Raw genomic sequence first — 15,493 nt, forward strand, 5'->3', positions numbered from 1 at the left:
GCTGGATAGTCCCTGGAGACTAAGTCCTCTCCCATCCCAGGTTGGAGGCACTCTAGCAAGGCCTACCAGGAGAAGCTTTCACCACTGCCTATACCTATAATAGAGGCATTCAGGCTCCATCCAAGGTTGTCAGTCTGACACCTTTCATCAGTGCCAAATTCACTTATCCTTGCCTCCCCTCCAAAACCAGTTACAGACCGAAAGTAGAGACATCACTCAGTGAACGATGCTTCTGCCTGGGGTTATATTTAGACACTGGAGTGCCCTGTAATTTCAGTTACTTTGTAAGGGGTTATTTCTGTGACAAGCAGCCAGCAGCACAGCTGTTTGGGGGCCATTCACCATCTCTGGCAGCACTGAAACTTCTTAGGAAGATTCACTCAAGGAGAAGATGATGGAGGAGAATACTGCCCGAATGCAGCATCAATGGAGCAGCGAGACATCTGAAGCACCTCCGATGATCTTAGAAGAAATCCAGCAGTGATTTTTCTCGATGACTCTGGTCTCTAATGAGGTTTCCTTGCTTTCATAACCAGTGCAAAGGTTCATTAGTGAGAGCAGGGAATGGACCAACTCTCGGAGTCACCTGATGAGAGACATTTTATAAAGTGATTTTAAAGGTGGTGATGTCAAAAACGTTCAGCACAAAATGTGGCCATTATTCTAAACCACTGGAGAGTGTTGCTGATATCTATAGGCCAGACTGGCACAGCTCCGTGGAATGACTGAACACCAACTTATGCTAGCTGAGGATCCTGGCCTAAAGGTCTGCTAACAAGAATCCCATCACTGAGGAGCTGAGACATTTTTTTAAATACTGCAAATAATGTTGTTGTTGTTTTTAAACTGTAAATAATGTTCACCATTTATATAGGACCAGCAATATAAGCTTGAGATCTACTGATGAAAAGCAGTAGATAAGAGCTAGATATTGTATTAAGTGCTTTGTGATCCTCAGATGAAAAATGATACATTAGTGCAAAACATTATTATTATTTCACTGTACTGAAACAACTATTTCCTGAAAAGAGTTGGTGTCGCTGCTGTTGCTGTTGCACAAACAAGGAAGTAAACCCTGCAGAGACATCTTGCCTTCTGCTCCTAGGGAAGCACAGGGTGAGAAAATAATCAGTGTTTGCCATATGGAAAAGGCCACTATGGCAGGGAGAACAAATGTAATTTTTGAGTAGAGCTGGGTGAATTATTTGCTGTGAATAATATTAATTGATAATTTAGCTCTTGGTTTGCAAATCATTCCCAAACCATCCTGATTTCTGTGAATGTATTTGTTAGTCCTGTTTGCCAAACATTTTTTATTAGATTGTGACCTAATCTTGCAAGAGGGTGCTGCGGGGGCAGAGGGATGAGAGGGTCATGCAAGAAGCCCCTTCCCTCTTGCATAGGCTGTCCAAGGTCAGGTCACAACAGCAATCCCTGTGAGCAGGGTCTGCTCGGTCCCAGCTCACTTCAGGGAACGAATCACCTGGAAATGGGTGGGGAGGAAGCAAGGTATAGGTCAGGGGTCAGCACTGGCACTGATTCTCGCTGGGCACTGGTACTGACTTCTGCAGTGGTGGATTGAAAGTTGGCCAGTCATGTGCTCTGAAGGGGGCTTGCCACAAAAATAACAGCACTGTGATATTAGAGGGCATTAATGGCTGCCATCAAGCGTGCCTTTGATCATTAGGCAATCACAGACCTGGTGAAAGCTGATGCATGTGCTAGGTATCCTTCATTCAGGCTAAATGGAAGGATCAATTAATGTCCCTTTACATAGTGACACAGCTGGAAACAATAGTAGGCTACCACCCAAGCACAGTGAAGCCTGAACATCCCCAGGACTGATAGCAAATGTACAGGTGAGGTTTTTTTTTTGGCTGTGTGTGTATGAGAGAAGTGCAGAAGCCAGCTGAAAGCAAGAGGATCAGTGGGGTCATGAAAGGGAGCAGTGAGACACACCCATCCCTCTGCCCTGACCCCTGCACCCCCTCCACACACACAGCCCTCTGTCCTGACCCCTGCACCCCCCACAACCCCAGCCCTGACTTCTGCACATACCCAGCCATCCCACACCCTGACTCCTGCACCCCCCAACACACCTCCAGCCCCCGTTCTGACTCCTGCACCCCCCACACATACCCAGCCCCCCATGCCCTGACTCTTGCACACACACCCCACATCCCCACCCCCACCCTGAGCACCAAATGGGAGCTCTTGCATCCCCCCCAATTCCCACCTGCACCCCCAGTATGGGGTCCTGGCTGCCGGCCCTGCTCAGCCCGCTGCCGGTCTGGGGTCCTGGCTGCCAGCCCCTTACCAGCCAGGGTCCCGCAGGCCCCGCTCAGCCCTCTGCCAAACTAGGTGAATGGAACCCCAGGCCAGCAGCGGGCTGAGTGGGCCGGCGGTGTAAGATCAGCATTTTAATTTAATTTTAAATGAAGCTTCTTAAACATTTTGAAAACCTTGTTTACTTTAAGTACAACAATAGTTTAGTTATACAATATAGATTTATAGAGAGAGACCTTCTAAAAAACGTTAAAATGTATTACCGGCATGTGAAACCTTAAGTTAAAGTGAATAAGTGAAGACTCGGTACAGCACTTCTGAATGGTTGCCGACCCCTGGTATAGGTCCTGCCCTCTCTCCACACCAGCACAGTAGGGCTGGTGCACCAGGAGGAGCAATCTGCAGTATGCAGTCCCAGCACAGCAGGTATTTCCTCTCCCCTTGTGTCCCTCTTAACAAGGCAGTGTGCCTACACACCCCACCCTGCACAAAGCTACTGACAAACTGCCCAACTGAGCCCTTTATGCCAACAGTTTCCAGCCTAGAGGTTATTTGCGGAGGATTCACTTCAGTTATTGGTTATTCGTGACATGTGATTGGCCACCAAAGTCACATGGTATTGTTTCTTGCTCTCCGGTTGAATGACTGAAACTTTGAAAAGACCACTAAGATAAAGTAACCACTAAGGAATGATACACAGTAGCAAATGGTGAGTAGCGAATAATGAATAAGGCAGCTTAAACAGATGTGTATCAAAACGGAATAACGTTTACAGGATTCACAGACATTGTCTCAAAGAAACTGGTAGCCAGCTGAATATGCAGAACAACAACTGACCTGATCCCATGAATGACAGAAGAGCCGACGCTCCACGGTTCGCCTCAAGAATAGTCTGAAATTGAACCGCAGGATTTATTCTTCTCTTTAGTTCAGCTTCCTAGTGGGTCTCATTAATTATTAATTTGTATTACACAAGCACACAGGGTCTAGTCACACACCAAGGGTTAAAACCGATGTGAAAATGTGCAGTGCTGTCGTTGTTAAAGGTGTGGCAGGTTACTCTTCCCCACTCGTCATCCTCCCCCAGGATCCTGAGTGGCAGTGGGTGCTGCAAGTTCTGGCCAGGTAGCGATGGAGGAAACCCACAGACCTTGCTAGCTTATTTCAGTGAATGTTTTTGTTGCTGTCTTCCTCCGGTTTCTGCCTTGGAACAAACACAAGGGTTTCAGTCAGAGCAGACTCCTGTGTTCCTTTCTATGCAGTGGGAGCAATCATCCCACTCTGGTTTGATTTGATTAAAAAAAAAAAGGGGAGATACCACCCGTAATACCTGTTTAATAAAGAACCCCAGAAGGACTCCCCCCTCCCCAACCATACCCAAATAGCACCCTTGTGGGGAAAACCAGAAGGCAATGGCTTATTAAATTACCACAGACTAATTCAGAATATCAAGGAATAATGTGGCAGTCAGGCAGTAAAGGTATACGATCCATGAAGGAACATGTCCGACACAAACCTGCCATTGGTGTGTGGGACATGTTCCTTCATGGACTGTATAACTTTACTGCACATCTGAAGCATTATTCCCGTTGGGTCTGAATTAGGCCACCAAAATGGAATAATGAATCTTTCTCTAAGGAGCAATGGAAAATTCTGCATCCCACACTAGAGTGAGTAGCTCCACTTCTGTCTGGGTTGCCTGACTCTGAAGTAGCAGTGGGTATGCCTGGAAAGGGTCTGAGTGCTGAGGCCAGGGAGTTGGGTAAGGTAGCTCTGCACTGCGGCTCTCCTCCATAATGGCCTCGAACTCTCCAGAGAACAGGTTTCCTTGTGGTACCTTTGTTGCTTTCAGGCTGTCAGGAAACCACCAGTGCAGAGGCATGTGGTCGTATAGGAGAGCAATGGGAGGAGAAAGTTAAAAATAACCAATGATTTTTTGACCACAAACAGTTTTAGTCTGAGACCTAGTTAGAGGTTCACATTGGTTCTTATAATCCACATTTGTTTGCCTGTTCTGTCAAATGATTCTATAGCAAGAGGTATGTGTTGGCATCCCCAGGACCTGCTTGGTGAGTTCTTTGACTAAGAACTGGGCAATGGGTCACAGAGGCTCCATGGCCTGGTTCCATGTCCATCAGGCCACCGAGCCATAGAACTCCTCAGCCAGAGTCTTAGATGGTCAGAAACAGGAGTGGTTTGCCAGCCATGTTTGTTTAGATTATCCCCTGGGCACATCTCCAGGACTTGGTCTGCAGAAGAGAAATGGCAGCTGGGAAGGGAAGGCAACAGAAGTAACTGAAAGTCTCTCACAAGTACCCAGAGAAAGTCTTGCAAGCATCCATAGACAGGACTATCTAGAAACATGCCTAGGAGTAGCCACATTATATAATCAAACCCAGAAGCAGAGGAGTGCATATCCTCCTTCCCTTTCTCTTTAAGATCAGACCAGGCCCTAATTTGGTGCCTACAATAAGAAGTGAGTTACCTGCTCTTTATGGATCACATTTCATCCGGAGCTCCCAGGTCTTTAAAAGAGTGTGACCAGGTAACTGAAAACAACTGTAGGGCTGAAATACCCCATGCTGTATGGAGCTGTGCTGAATGAGCTAAACATGCACCAGACGTGAGGAGAGGAAAGGGAGCAGCTGTGTGAGTGTAATTGAGAGAGAGAGGGCAGAGGAGGGGTTGAGGAGGCCACAGAGTTAGAATAAATGAGGAAGGAAACCCCATGATTTTTAGTACCCAATGAGACAGTTATAGAGTGGAAATAGTATCTCACATTCTCATAAAATACAGCTATGACATATAGAGGTGGGCCTGAACCAAACCCCTGGACAAAGAGACCTACCAGCTTTGGGGGTGACATCATCTGAGCCTGGGTTTGAGTTTTGGAAAGGGACCAACCTAAAAGCCCCAAATATGAGGTACTCAAAATCAGGTGGCTTGCTCCCATCTCGAGGGAGAAGTGGGTTGGATTTGGATTCTCTCCCCCTCACTTGGGTGAGAGTATGTGGGTAGGGGCTTGGAAACTCAGGGTAGATGTCTCTCATAATGAACAATGGCATTGAGGCCAACTTCCCTAACAGGCTAAATCTTGGTGGTGAAGCTAGAGGGGGGAGAGAGCTGGCTAGAAGATTCACAAACTTACTACTCCACCTGCTAACCAACCTCTTCTGCACATGACTGGGACTGAAGAATAGAGAGGGGTAGGGCTGGACAAGACTTGACTTGCGGTGTGGCTGAGAGTGCTGGATGGCTAGGAGACATCTGGCTGAGACGGATTGATAAGAGCAGCACTGGAGAGGAATCTTGTCGTGCAAGGAATGGATAATCATACCTGTAAGGTGCAGTCCAACAGTGTCCAAGTCAGCATAGGGAGTTACTTTATCCAGTGCATCTCTCTGCTCTCCTGATTTCCCAAGGATATCCCTGACTATACTTTTACTCTCACGAATCCTCTGTATTCTTCATGAATCCATCAAGACTTCTTCTTCCTAATCTCTTTAAGCTCCTGTGTTATAGCTACCATCTTCTTAGATCAAGGTGACTACATAACATATCTTTAGAGCCAGTCAACACCATTTTACTTTTCAGCCAGGGGAGTCTTCCCTGAGCTAAGTGATTCCCTCCCCCTCTTTCATCCTCATTCACTCAGTGCTGAGCATGTGGCCTCTGCATCATGCTCAGCTCCTGCCAGACCAGGGGCCAGATGTGGAATTCAAACCCAGATTCTGTAGATTGCATCTCAGAGCACTAACCAGGCCAGCACTGACTCATTATCATGAGGAAATCTATGCTGGTCTGCCAGGGATGTGGAAAGCTGCAAATGATGTGAGAGCTGAAAAAATATCCTTTCCAGTCAGCCTTCCACACTCTGGTTTGTATAGACAGAGAAGGTTGGATTGAATGTTCCAGCCTTCCCAGATACAGTGTATGAGGCACCCCCTCCCTCCTGCCATAGCCTCCTAGCGCTGTGATTTATAATGAGAAAAGCTGATAGCCCATGCTTACCTCAGAGTGGCGAATGTGCATGGATCAGGCATAGAACATTCAAGAATGTAAGCATGTTCTTCGTATTATCTGTGAATGACTTTCATGCATTTGCTGGTATCGCTGATCACATGGGAGCCCTGAAAGACTGCGACTGGGTGGAGGTGCTTTCAAGGATGAGTGATGTCTTTCAAAATGGTGGCAGGATCTTTTGGAAACAAGTGGCACAGGGTAAAACATCTAGGTTGGAAATTTTCCAAAAGACACTGGAGCTTTATTGTTATGGATTCCTATTACATGGCAGCAAAAAGTACTGTGAGGAACACATGGTTTTCATGCCTCCTCCTCACCTTAGCCTTGTTAGCATCAGTCCCAGGATTTGGTCCTCCTTTGTGTCTGATGAACTGGTTTTCTTTTGGTTGCCAGCAGCAGTCTAAACTCTGTCATCTCTCTCTCCCCCTGTGGAAGTGTATGGAGAGGAGAGATGATCTAGGGGAACTTGTAAGACAGCATGTGCTGAGTGTGCACTTTAGACACTGGCAGGCTAAGCACAACTGATTCAATTGTCATTAATGAAGAGTCTCCATTTAATGCAGGCCATTACCGCCTCAGAGGTTGCTGAAGGGCCAGTACTTTTCCATTTCGCTCTGGCTGTTCTGGACTTATGTGTGAGGAGAACTGACACATGGCTTGAGCGTGATAAAAGCTAGTGGGAGAAATTCATTTCATGCTGTTAGTGAGAAGCTCAGGGCTAAATCCCCATGTACCGGGCTGAAAATATCCAGGCAGGCTCAGTGAGACCCTGCTGTGGGGAAACTTCCTGCTCATGAAAATTTACTGGACACTAGAGCTCTGTTACAGCACAGAAGCTATGTGCTGAATGGGATGGGACAAGAGCTGGATGGGAATTTTCCATTGGAATGATTTTCAGGCAGAAAATGCAATTTCCACAAGATCAAAATTTTTCATGGGAAAATTTCAGTTTTGCAAAAAAAAATCAATTTCAGTTTAATTTAGGTCATTTCAACAAGCTGAAGTGAAGGCTTTCAATTTTATAATATTGAAATTTTAACATTTTCAATTTAAATGAAACATTTTAATTTTGCAATGTTGAAATGTTCCGTTTCAACTGAAAACATTAAAACAAAAGAGTTAGAACATTTTCTTACCAATATTTTTCAGAATATTTAATTCCACTTTTTTTTTTTAATATTTTCAAATTTTCATCCTAATTTTGGACCAAAACTAATGTTGAAATTTCCCGCAGGATGGAAAAACTGAGTTTTCCCCAGCTCTAGGTTGGACACTGTGAAGGTAAAGAGCCAGTGAAATATACTGCATGAAATATGCACTTTATATCTAACGTCCATGATTTAAAAAGTATTAGCCAATATCCCTTTATAAATACCTTGGCACTATTATTGCCTGCAGTCCCACAGGTCGCACATTCCACACCCATATATATATCCGCACCATTCAACGCAGGCACCTCCATATCTCTTCCACCAAAACCCTCAGCACTGTCCCTCACCTTGCTACAGCTCCCCACCTTATCCACATTTCCCTTTGGTTATATACGTGCAATGGCAATTTGTTGCTCGCCCTAAAACATTGCCGCAGAGGTGAACCAGGGACAAAGAGGTTTGGGTTTGCAAAACTAAATCTAAGGAGGGGGAGGGTTTCTTACTCACTTTACCCAAAGCACCCAAATTTTAAGGAGAGAAATGAGTGACATTTGGCTAAAGACTCTGGCTTTGGCCCCGGGCCGGCTCCAGGGTTTTTGCCGCCCCAAGCGGCGAAGAAAAAAAAAAAAAGCTGCCATTGCGGCCGGCGGCACTTTGGCGGCAGGTTCTTCCCTCTGAGAGGGACTGAGAGACCCGCTGCCGAATTGCCACCGAAGACCTGGATGTGCTGCCCCTTTCTGGTGGCCGCCCCAAGCACCTGCTTGCTGCGCTGGTGCCTGGAGCCGGCCCTGCTTTGGCCAGTTTGACTCTTCAGCCTGAACCAGGATGCTTCAACTCACTCCAAGAGTTCTGGGCTGCTTTACCCTAAAAACACTGCATTCCACCCCACCCCCCGAAATTAAGGGCATACAATGGAAGTAGAGGACATAGGACCTGATTCTCCCTGGGCACTGGTACTGACTTCTGCAGTGGTGGATTGAAGCTTGGCCAGTCATGTGCTCTGAAGGGGGCTTGCCACAAAAATAACTGCACTGTGATATTGGAGGGCATTAATGGCTGCCATCAAGCGTGCCTTTGATCATTAGGCAATCACAGACCTGGTGAAAGCTGATGCATGTGCTAGGTATCCTTCATTCAGGCTAAATGGAAGGATCAATTAATGTCCCTTTATATAGTGACACGGCTGGAAACAATAGTAGGCAACCACCTAAGCACAGTGAAGCCTGAACATCCCCAGGACCGATAGCAAATGCACAGGTGAGGGTTTTTTTTGGCTGTGTGTGTATGAGAGAAGTGCAGAAGCCAGCTGAAAGCAAGAGGATCAGTGGGGAGTGAGGTCATGAAAGGGAGCAGAGAGACCAAGTGGCTGGGAGCATGGAACTTATGGAGAGGTGGCCTTGGAAATTGTGAGCAAGGAAACTGCCTGCTGTTGTTTGTTTCTACTGTGTTCAGGGAAACAGGACTTGGTGTACATTCTTTGTAAACAGGATTGCACCAAAGAAAATACCTGACTATCATCAATTTCTCCTTCTAACAAAAACAACCTGGTAGGCCCCAAATATTGGATAAACTGCTTGGGCCAAAGGGGCATCTGTATTTTCCAACATTCCCTTCAGAGAGCAGTCTGGGGGTCTTATACTGTTTTTAATCAATCTGGTCTTTTAATTTGTCCCCAAGCGGCGGCATGAGGCAGAAAGTGAGTATATGTTTCCTGCAGTAAGTCCTGGCTCTGCTCATCTGGGGGCCCTTCTCCACAACATCCTAATGGCTTTTTCGACAAGTTGTTCAGAGGCCCAGGTGGTGGGATTAGCAGGAAAATGTTCTATTGATCCAAGAATCTCCAGGAACACATCTTTAAAAAACAGAAGAAGAAGAAGAAGCAAACAGCCCCAGGCTGGTCTGAATGGGCCCTGCGGGACCCTGGCTATTAGAATCTAAAATCACTTACAGACAGCCCAGGAAGGGGGAGGAAGGGAGTACGTGCTCAAGGGGGGCAGCGAAAGAAAGTTTAAACAACTTCTGTTTCAGTTACTCACATCTCTCTTCCTCTCCCCCTTGCTCTCTTTCTTTGTTTGGTTTTGTATTAAGATCTGCAGGTGCCGGGTACACTGTGACGAATTGGAAAATTGAATGTGATATTAAGTTAATTAAAACTGCCCTCTGTGTGTTAATCTTCTTGTCGAGTTTTAATTAAGTGCTGATAAAGGCTCAGCATGGGGAGAAGGGAGCGGGGAGGGGGGTTCTAGTTTCCCTGCCTGCGAGCCAGGCAGCCTGCAGACACTAAGGTGCTTGTTAGGCTAATGTTTAGCTTACAATGGCTCCCCTAGCGCTTCCCAGTTCACATGCCAGGGGGAGGGAGCCTGGTTATCCAACTAAAATATCTGAGAGGGATGCCCCGTTAGTGCCTGCACCCCCTCAGCAGGTGTTGCCACCTAAGTAGGAGGGGAAGGGGTGAAACTTGAATATCAACTTTCAAACCTACTTGGAAATTGAACCTGCTCTTGTGTGGACAGCACCCTCACTGGAAAACACCCCTGAAATTTGCCAGCAGCCTGAAAATCCCACTTACTAAAAGTCACCTTTTGGGGCTTGGCCTTCCATGTGTTACATCACAGGTCAGCTTGATGACCTCAGAGTTCTCTACTTTGTTGCCAGTGAGCTGGGAGTTTTAGGCCCAGGGTGTGCCGTTTGCTATCAGTAGCCATTGTGATGGGCTAATCGTGAGAATATAAGTGGATGGATGGGTGAGTGGATCTTAAATATAGTGCATGCATATAAACCAAGCACTAAACAGAGAGGAAACTGATTGGGTTATGAGGGTATCCTGGGTAACTGCACTGGGGCAGAACTCATTCACCAACCATTACACAAATGAACACAATGCAGTCTGTGAACGCAGCAAGATGGTTCAGGAAATGGGCTTAGGCAGGAATCCTCTATACTGCTCCCTGGAGGGCATGAAGGCACCAGGCTTTTAGTATTGTCTTTCCCCTCATACGTAGGTCTGAGGGAATCTGGTACACCTGCACACCTTTGCCATCACTTCTTTCTTATGTGTTTATTGCCTTCCCTGCTTTCCATATATAGAATCTGTCTGTCCTGCTGTCTGCAGAGATGGACAGACAAACAGATAATGGGAATAAGAGCTCAACAAACTTGTAGCCAAGGTTATAATTTTACTGAAACAGCTTGGTGGCAAGCTATGCTACAAAAGCCCAGTTAGTACTAGTGTTACTTATAGGGGCCATCTGATGTAATAGGGCAGGCGTATGATGATGTGAGACTCAAGCTACCCAGCATGATTGGGACGTCCATTCCCTTCAGGGCTTTGCGAGTGTTCATGGTACTTGCACGTGTTGTATATCTATCCTTTATAGCTGCAGCACCAGCCAGGAATAGCACAGCATGCATTGCAACAGAGACACTTTCCACAGAGGCCTATCTAACCACAAGCTGCGCTGTTCCCACTCCCGTGCTGTTCCTGCAGTCTGTGGGATCACATTAGTATAACCCATGGCACTTGTTAGATGGGTCCTCTCTTTCTTCCTCCTTCCCATCACTTGAAGGAAAAGCAGAGAAGGCAGATGGGTCACAGCTTGGGTATCTGAACTGAATCCTCTGTTTCCTTGAATCCTGTGCAGTTTCAGAGGCTTCACTGATTCCTATTGGCCGAGGCTGGTGAAATGTTGGGAAAGTCAAAGAATGAAATGCAGGTTAAAAACATCACTACAGAATAAAACAATAACCCAGAGCATAATGTAATTTTCTGGATCCAGTTAAAATAATTTTTTCCTAAACCAAGTCAGTTCCAGTAACACATGTGCTGTGCCCCCGCCATGCATTTCATTTGCCACTGTACTTCTGAGAGAGGTATGACTCATCCAGTCCTACAAGCAGGGCCAGCTCCAGCTTTTTTGCCGCCCCAAGCGAACAGAAGAAAAAATAATAATAATAATAATAAAAAGCCGTAATCGGCAGAACTTTGGCTCTACTGCGCTGCTTCATTCTTCAGTGGCAATTCAGGACCCTCCGCTGAATTGTTGCCAAAGACCCGGACGTGCCGCTCCCTTCCATGGGCCGCCCCAAGCACAAGCTTGCTGCGCTGGTGCCTGGACTGGCCCTGCCAACAAGGGAGGCTGGTATTTCACTACCGTAGCTAGGCTGGACCGTGCTCCAAAGCCTGCATCCCCAGCACCATGGAATGCAGTTGTTCTCTGTCCCTTCCTGGTGGGACTATTTTGTGATCTAAGAAGTGGGGAGGTTGTGTTCTCTGCAGAAGAATACGATAATAAGCTCATTTGAGCTGGTTGGGTTTTTTAATTTTTTTTTTAATTTGACAAATTCAACCAATTTTTTTCGCACAAGTGTTCAAAATGGTTTGCAAAAAAATGTCAACATTGTTTTGACAAGCTGCAGAAGTGGCGTGTTGATGTGCATTGCTGGTAGACTATATCTCATGTCCATGACCTGAACATTCATCCCAAGCCAGAACAAAGTACCTTTTGCAATAGTGAGATGCCAGCTATGTATTTTAGTAAGCATTTCTGTTTCTAGAAATGCTGGCACAACCCTTCATTTTGTAGCAAAGTATTGTCCACCTTACTAATATCTTCCTAAAGTGGTCAAGATGGTCCCAATTTGGGGTCTAACTCTCTTCTTTCTTTATTGCTTTTAAAAATGGTGGATTTGAGACCTATGTTTCTATATGCTCAATTGTCTTTTTTTCAAAGATGGAGAATATCATTTTGCAGCAGTTATCTCAATTATTGACCACAGACAGAGTTGAAATAAATTTTCTCAAATAGCTATTCCTTCCTATATATCATTAGATCATCTTTATATTGTGGAGTGAGCATTACAACTATTTCTTTTTCTCCCCCCTGCCCTGAATCAACAATTAAACTTTGTTCAATTATATCTAATAGAAATAACTTCCGGTAGTCCCATTTTTGATATTTTTACATTGAGTGTATATAAAGTGTCTTTCTCTTGTTCTCATCAAGATTCACCGAGGGCTTTTTCATTATATATTTTAAGGTCACAAACCAAAACATTATTCACCTTAATTTACCACACCTTGTAATGCCTCAACCCCCCACAATTATTCTTTGAAATACTTTAGGACTAGAACTAATACCAAATGGGATTAAAAATTACTGGTGTAGAGCCTGACTCATCTAACATCAATTGCCACAATATGTCTCCTGCATCAGACGTTGTAGACTTAACACAGGTATAGCGCCTGCATTCGCAATGAGAAAGTTATTAAGTGATGCTATTTTAAAAAACAACTCGTAACTGTTACTTACTCACTGACCCTTTGCTGCAGGTTTTGGTGGAAGTTCCTAGGCTACAAGATTATTACTGTATATCCTGGAATATCACTGCAATGTGCTGTAGTATCCAGTTGAAAGGATACAGTTCTACCACCAACCGTTAGCTGTACTTGTCAATCTCGAGCTGTGTGTTCTGGAATTACTGAACCTATAAAGGGCCTTGTCTCACTGCTTTGCTCTTCACCAAGCATGTAGACAGTCCAATACACCTTGGAGAGAAGATTTTTGCCGTTGCACTTATGGCATATTTGCCAAAATGAGCATTCAGCTGAATAGGGATTTTCACATCAGAAATCCTTTCGGACAGATCCTCAGCCTAGTGTAATTTGGTATAGCTCTTTTGCCGTCTAAGGAATTACAGTGATGTATGCCTGCTGAGGATCTCGCCCAATATTCCCATGTTAATTTGTTATTTTGGTTCCCTTCCGTTCTAATTTGCTCTTTTTTAAATGATCCAAGGTGGAGTAGCTGCTCATTTTGTCCCAATAAATAGAGAGAGGCCCCTTAGTTCAGAAATTACATAATTCCCAGAATTCACATACTTGAGCTTTAAAACCATCCCCTTCACCTTGTTCACCCTGCTCGTATTGCTGTATTACTTTCCCCCAACCCTGGTCTGTCTTGTCTTTTTAGAATACAAACTCTTCTGGGCAGGGACTACCCCTCACTCTATCTGTACACTACCTAGCATAAGGGGGCCTAGGCCTGGGTTGGTCTCTAGGCAATAATATTAATAACCAACAACTTATAAGTAACATTTTTCTGGCATTACTGTTCCTCTTAAATGTATTCATAATCTGTACCAAATCCTCTTTATCTTCTTCTTCCTTCCATGTAAAAGCATCAGATACCTGTAACAGTAATGGACCCTCCACACACAGAAAGGTCATTGCCTGCACTTTAGTTGCATTCTCTGCGGCCCCAGTGGAAATGAGGGAAATGTCAAACTTGCGCTTAAACCGACGCCATGTTTCTGCAAGGTTCTCTTGCAAATCCAGTGGCCTTAGAAGAAATAATTATCTTTGGTTTGAGCTAACTTCTGACATTAGGTAATCTTTAATTAGCACCCAGACACCGGACTTGTCAGGAGAGAAGGCACAGCCCTTTTGGTAACTGCATGGTAACTCAGCTCAGCCTGAGTTTGCTCTGGCTTCCAGAAACCATAGTTCACACTCTGTGCATGCTTTTACAGAGATGTTGGCATAATCCCACCCAGCCTAGTAACCTGATACCTTTCTTTACACCAGAGAATGGTGTGACGGGTTGGATCACAGAAACCCTCTTGGGAGCTGCCACCTGATGTGCCAAGACTACTTCGACCCCTGCTTTCCCTCCCAGCTCAGGACTCCAGCACCCTGTCTTGCTGAGCCAGACACTTCCGTCTGCTCCAACAAAGACCCAGGGTCTGAATTCCTTGCCCCAAAGCTGCAGGTTTACCTGAAAGCAACTAACAGAAGTGTGCTTGTCTTTAATACCCAGATGCCCAACTCCCAATGGGGTCTAAACCCAAATAAATCCGTTTTACCCTGTATAAGGCTTATACAGGGTAAACTCATAAATTGTTCACCATCTATAACACTGATAGAGAGATGCACAGCTGTTTGCTCCCCCAGGTATTAATACATACTCTGAGTTAATCAATAAGTAAAAAGGGATTTTATTAAATACAGAAAGTAGGATTTAAGTGGTTCCAAGTAGTAACAGACAGAACACCAAGTCACCAAGCAAAATAAAATAAAATGTGCAAATCTATGTCTAATCAAACTGAATACATATAAGATCCTCACCAGTTCCAGAATGCTCCCTTTTACAGACTAATCTCCTTTTAGCCTGGGTCCAGCAATCACTCACACCCCTTGCAGTCACTGTCCTTTGTTCCAGTTTCTTTCAAATATCCTGGGAGGTGGAGAGGCTCTCTCTTTAGCCAGCTGAAGACAAAATGGAGGGATTTCCCAGGGGGTTAAATAGACTTTCTCTTGTGGGTGGAGACCCCCCTCCTCATCTCTATGCAAAGTCCAGCTCCAAGATGGAGTTTAGGAGTCACCTGGGCAAGTCACATGTCCATGCATAACTCACAGTTTTTACAGGTAGCAGCCATTGTTTACATGCTACCTTGAATGTCCTCAAGTAGACTTCTTATGTGCATTGGAGCATTCCAAGATCCATTGTCCTTTAAGTGTTTCTTGATTAGGTACTTAATTTCAACATTCCTTTCTCCAGGAACTGACCAAATGCTCTACTAAGGTTATTTAGAAATCAAGCCAGTACACAGCCAACATTCATAAATTTGAATACAAAAATGATACATGAATACAAATAAGATTAATACATTCAGTAGATCATAACCTTTGAGATATGTTACATGGCATATGTAGCATAAAACACATTCTAAGCATATTTCCATAAAGCCTTATGGGAGGTACCATCACAAATGGAAATTCAATGCTACAGAAAAAATGGGAAGCTCTGTAGGCGGGTTCCCTGGAAAAGAGAGAGCATGGAATAATTCAGGGAATCTGGAACAAAATGGTGGTGCCCAAGAGACTATATCATTAAAATAAAGACATTACCCCATTTTCTCCCTTCACTGTATAGATGTCTGGCATCTCTAGGATCTTGTTTGTTGGGAGCAGTTTGCTTCAGGGACAAGAAGTGCCCCTCCTGACTAGCCACCAGTAGTCCTTTTTTTTTTAGAAT

At 44.9% G+C, this 15,493-nt stretch overlaps 2 long non-coding RNA genes across 11 annotated transcripts in view; one reads left to right on the top strand and one right to left on the bottom strand.

Annotated features, from left to right (window-relative positions):
• Positions 1–231: 231 nt before the first annotated feature.
• On the bottom strand, positions 232–11,124 carry LOC120371472. 10 transcript variants are annotated; one of them, XR_005584385.1, is made up of 8 exons: positions 9,943–10,039; positions 9,497–9,568; positions 6,627–6,735; positions 6,298–6,484; positions 5,435–5,623; positions 3,285–3,490; positions 3,124–3,178; positions 232–586 (listed from the first exon to the last, which is right to left on the bottom strand). It is a non-coding gene; the product is annotated as an uncharacterized LOC120371472 (long non-coding RNA). The 10 variants fall into 10 exon arrangements; XR_005584382.1 differs by lacking the exon at positions 9,943–10,039 and adding an exon at positions 10,040–11,124 and having other exon boundaries at positions 3,124–3,490; XR_005584381.1 differs by having other exon boundaries at positions 3,124–3,490; positions 10,030–11,124.
• LOC120371473 overlaps positions 10,126–15,493 on the top strand; it is a 79,697-nt gene continuing 74,329 nt past the window's right edge. The window contains exon 1 of the long non-coding RNA XR_005584386.1: positions 10,126–10,204. This is a non-coding gene — a long non-coding RNA (uncharacterized LOC120371473). The remainder of the gene's footprint in view (positions 10,205–15,493) is intronic.

Source organism: Mauremys reevesii, linkage group 9 (genome assembly GCF_016161935.1).
Source record: "Mauremys reevesii isolate NIE-2019 linkage group 9, ASM1616193v1, whole genome shotgun sequence".
Lineage (NCBI taxonomy): Eukaryota > Metazoa > Chordata > Testudines > Geoemydidae > Mauremys > Mauremys reevesii.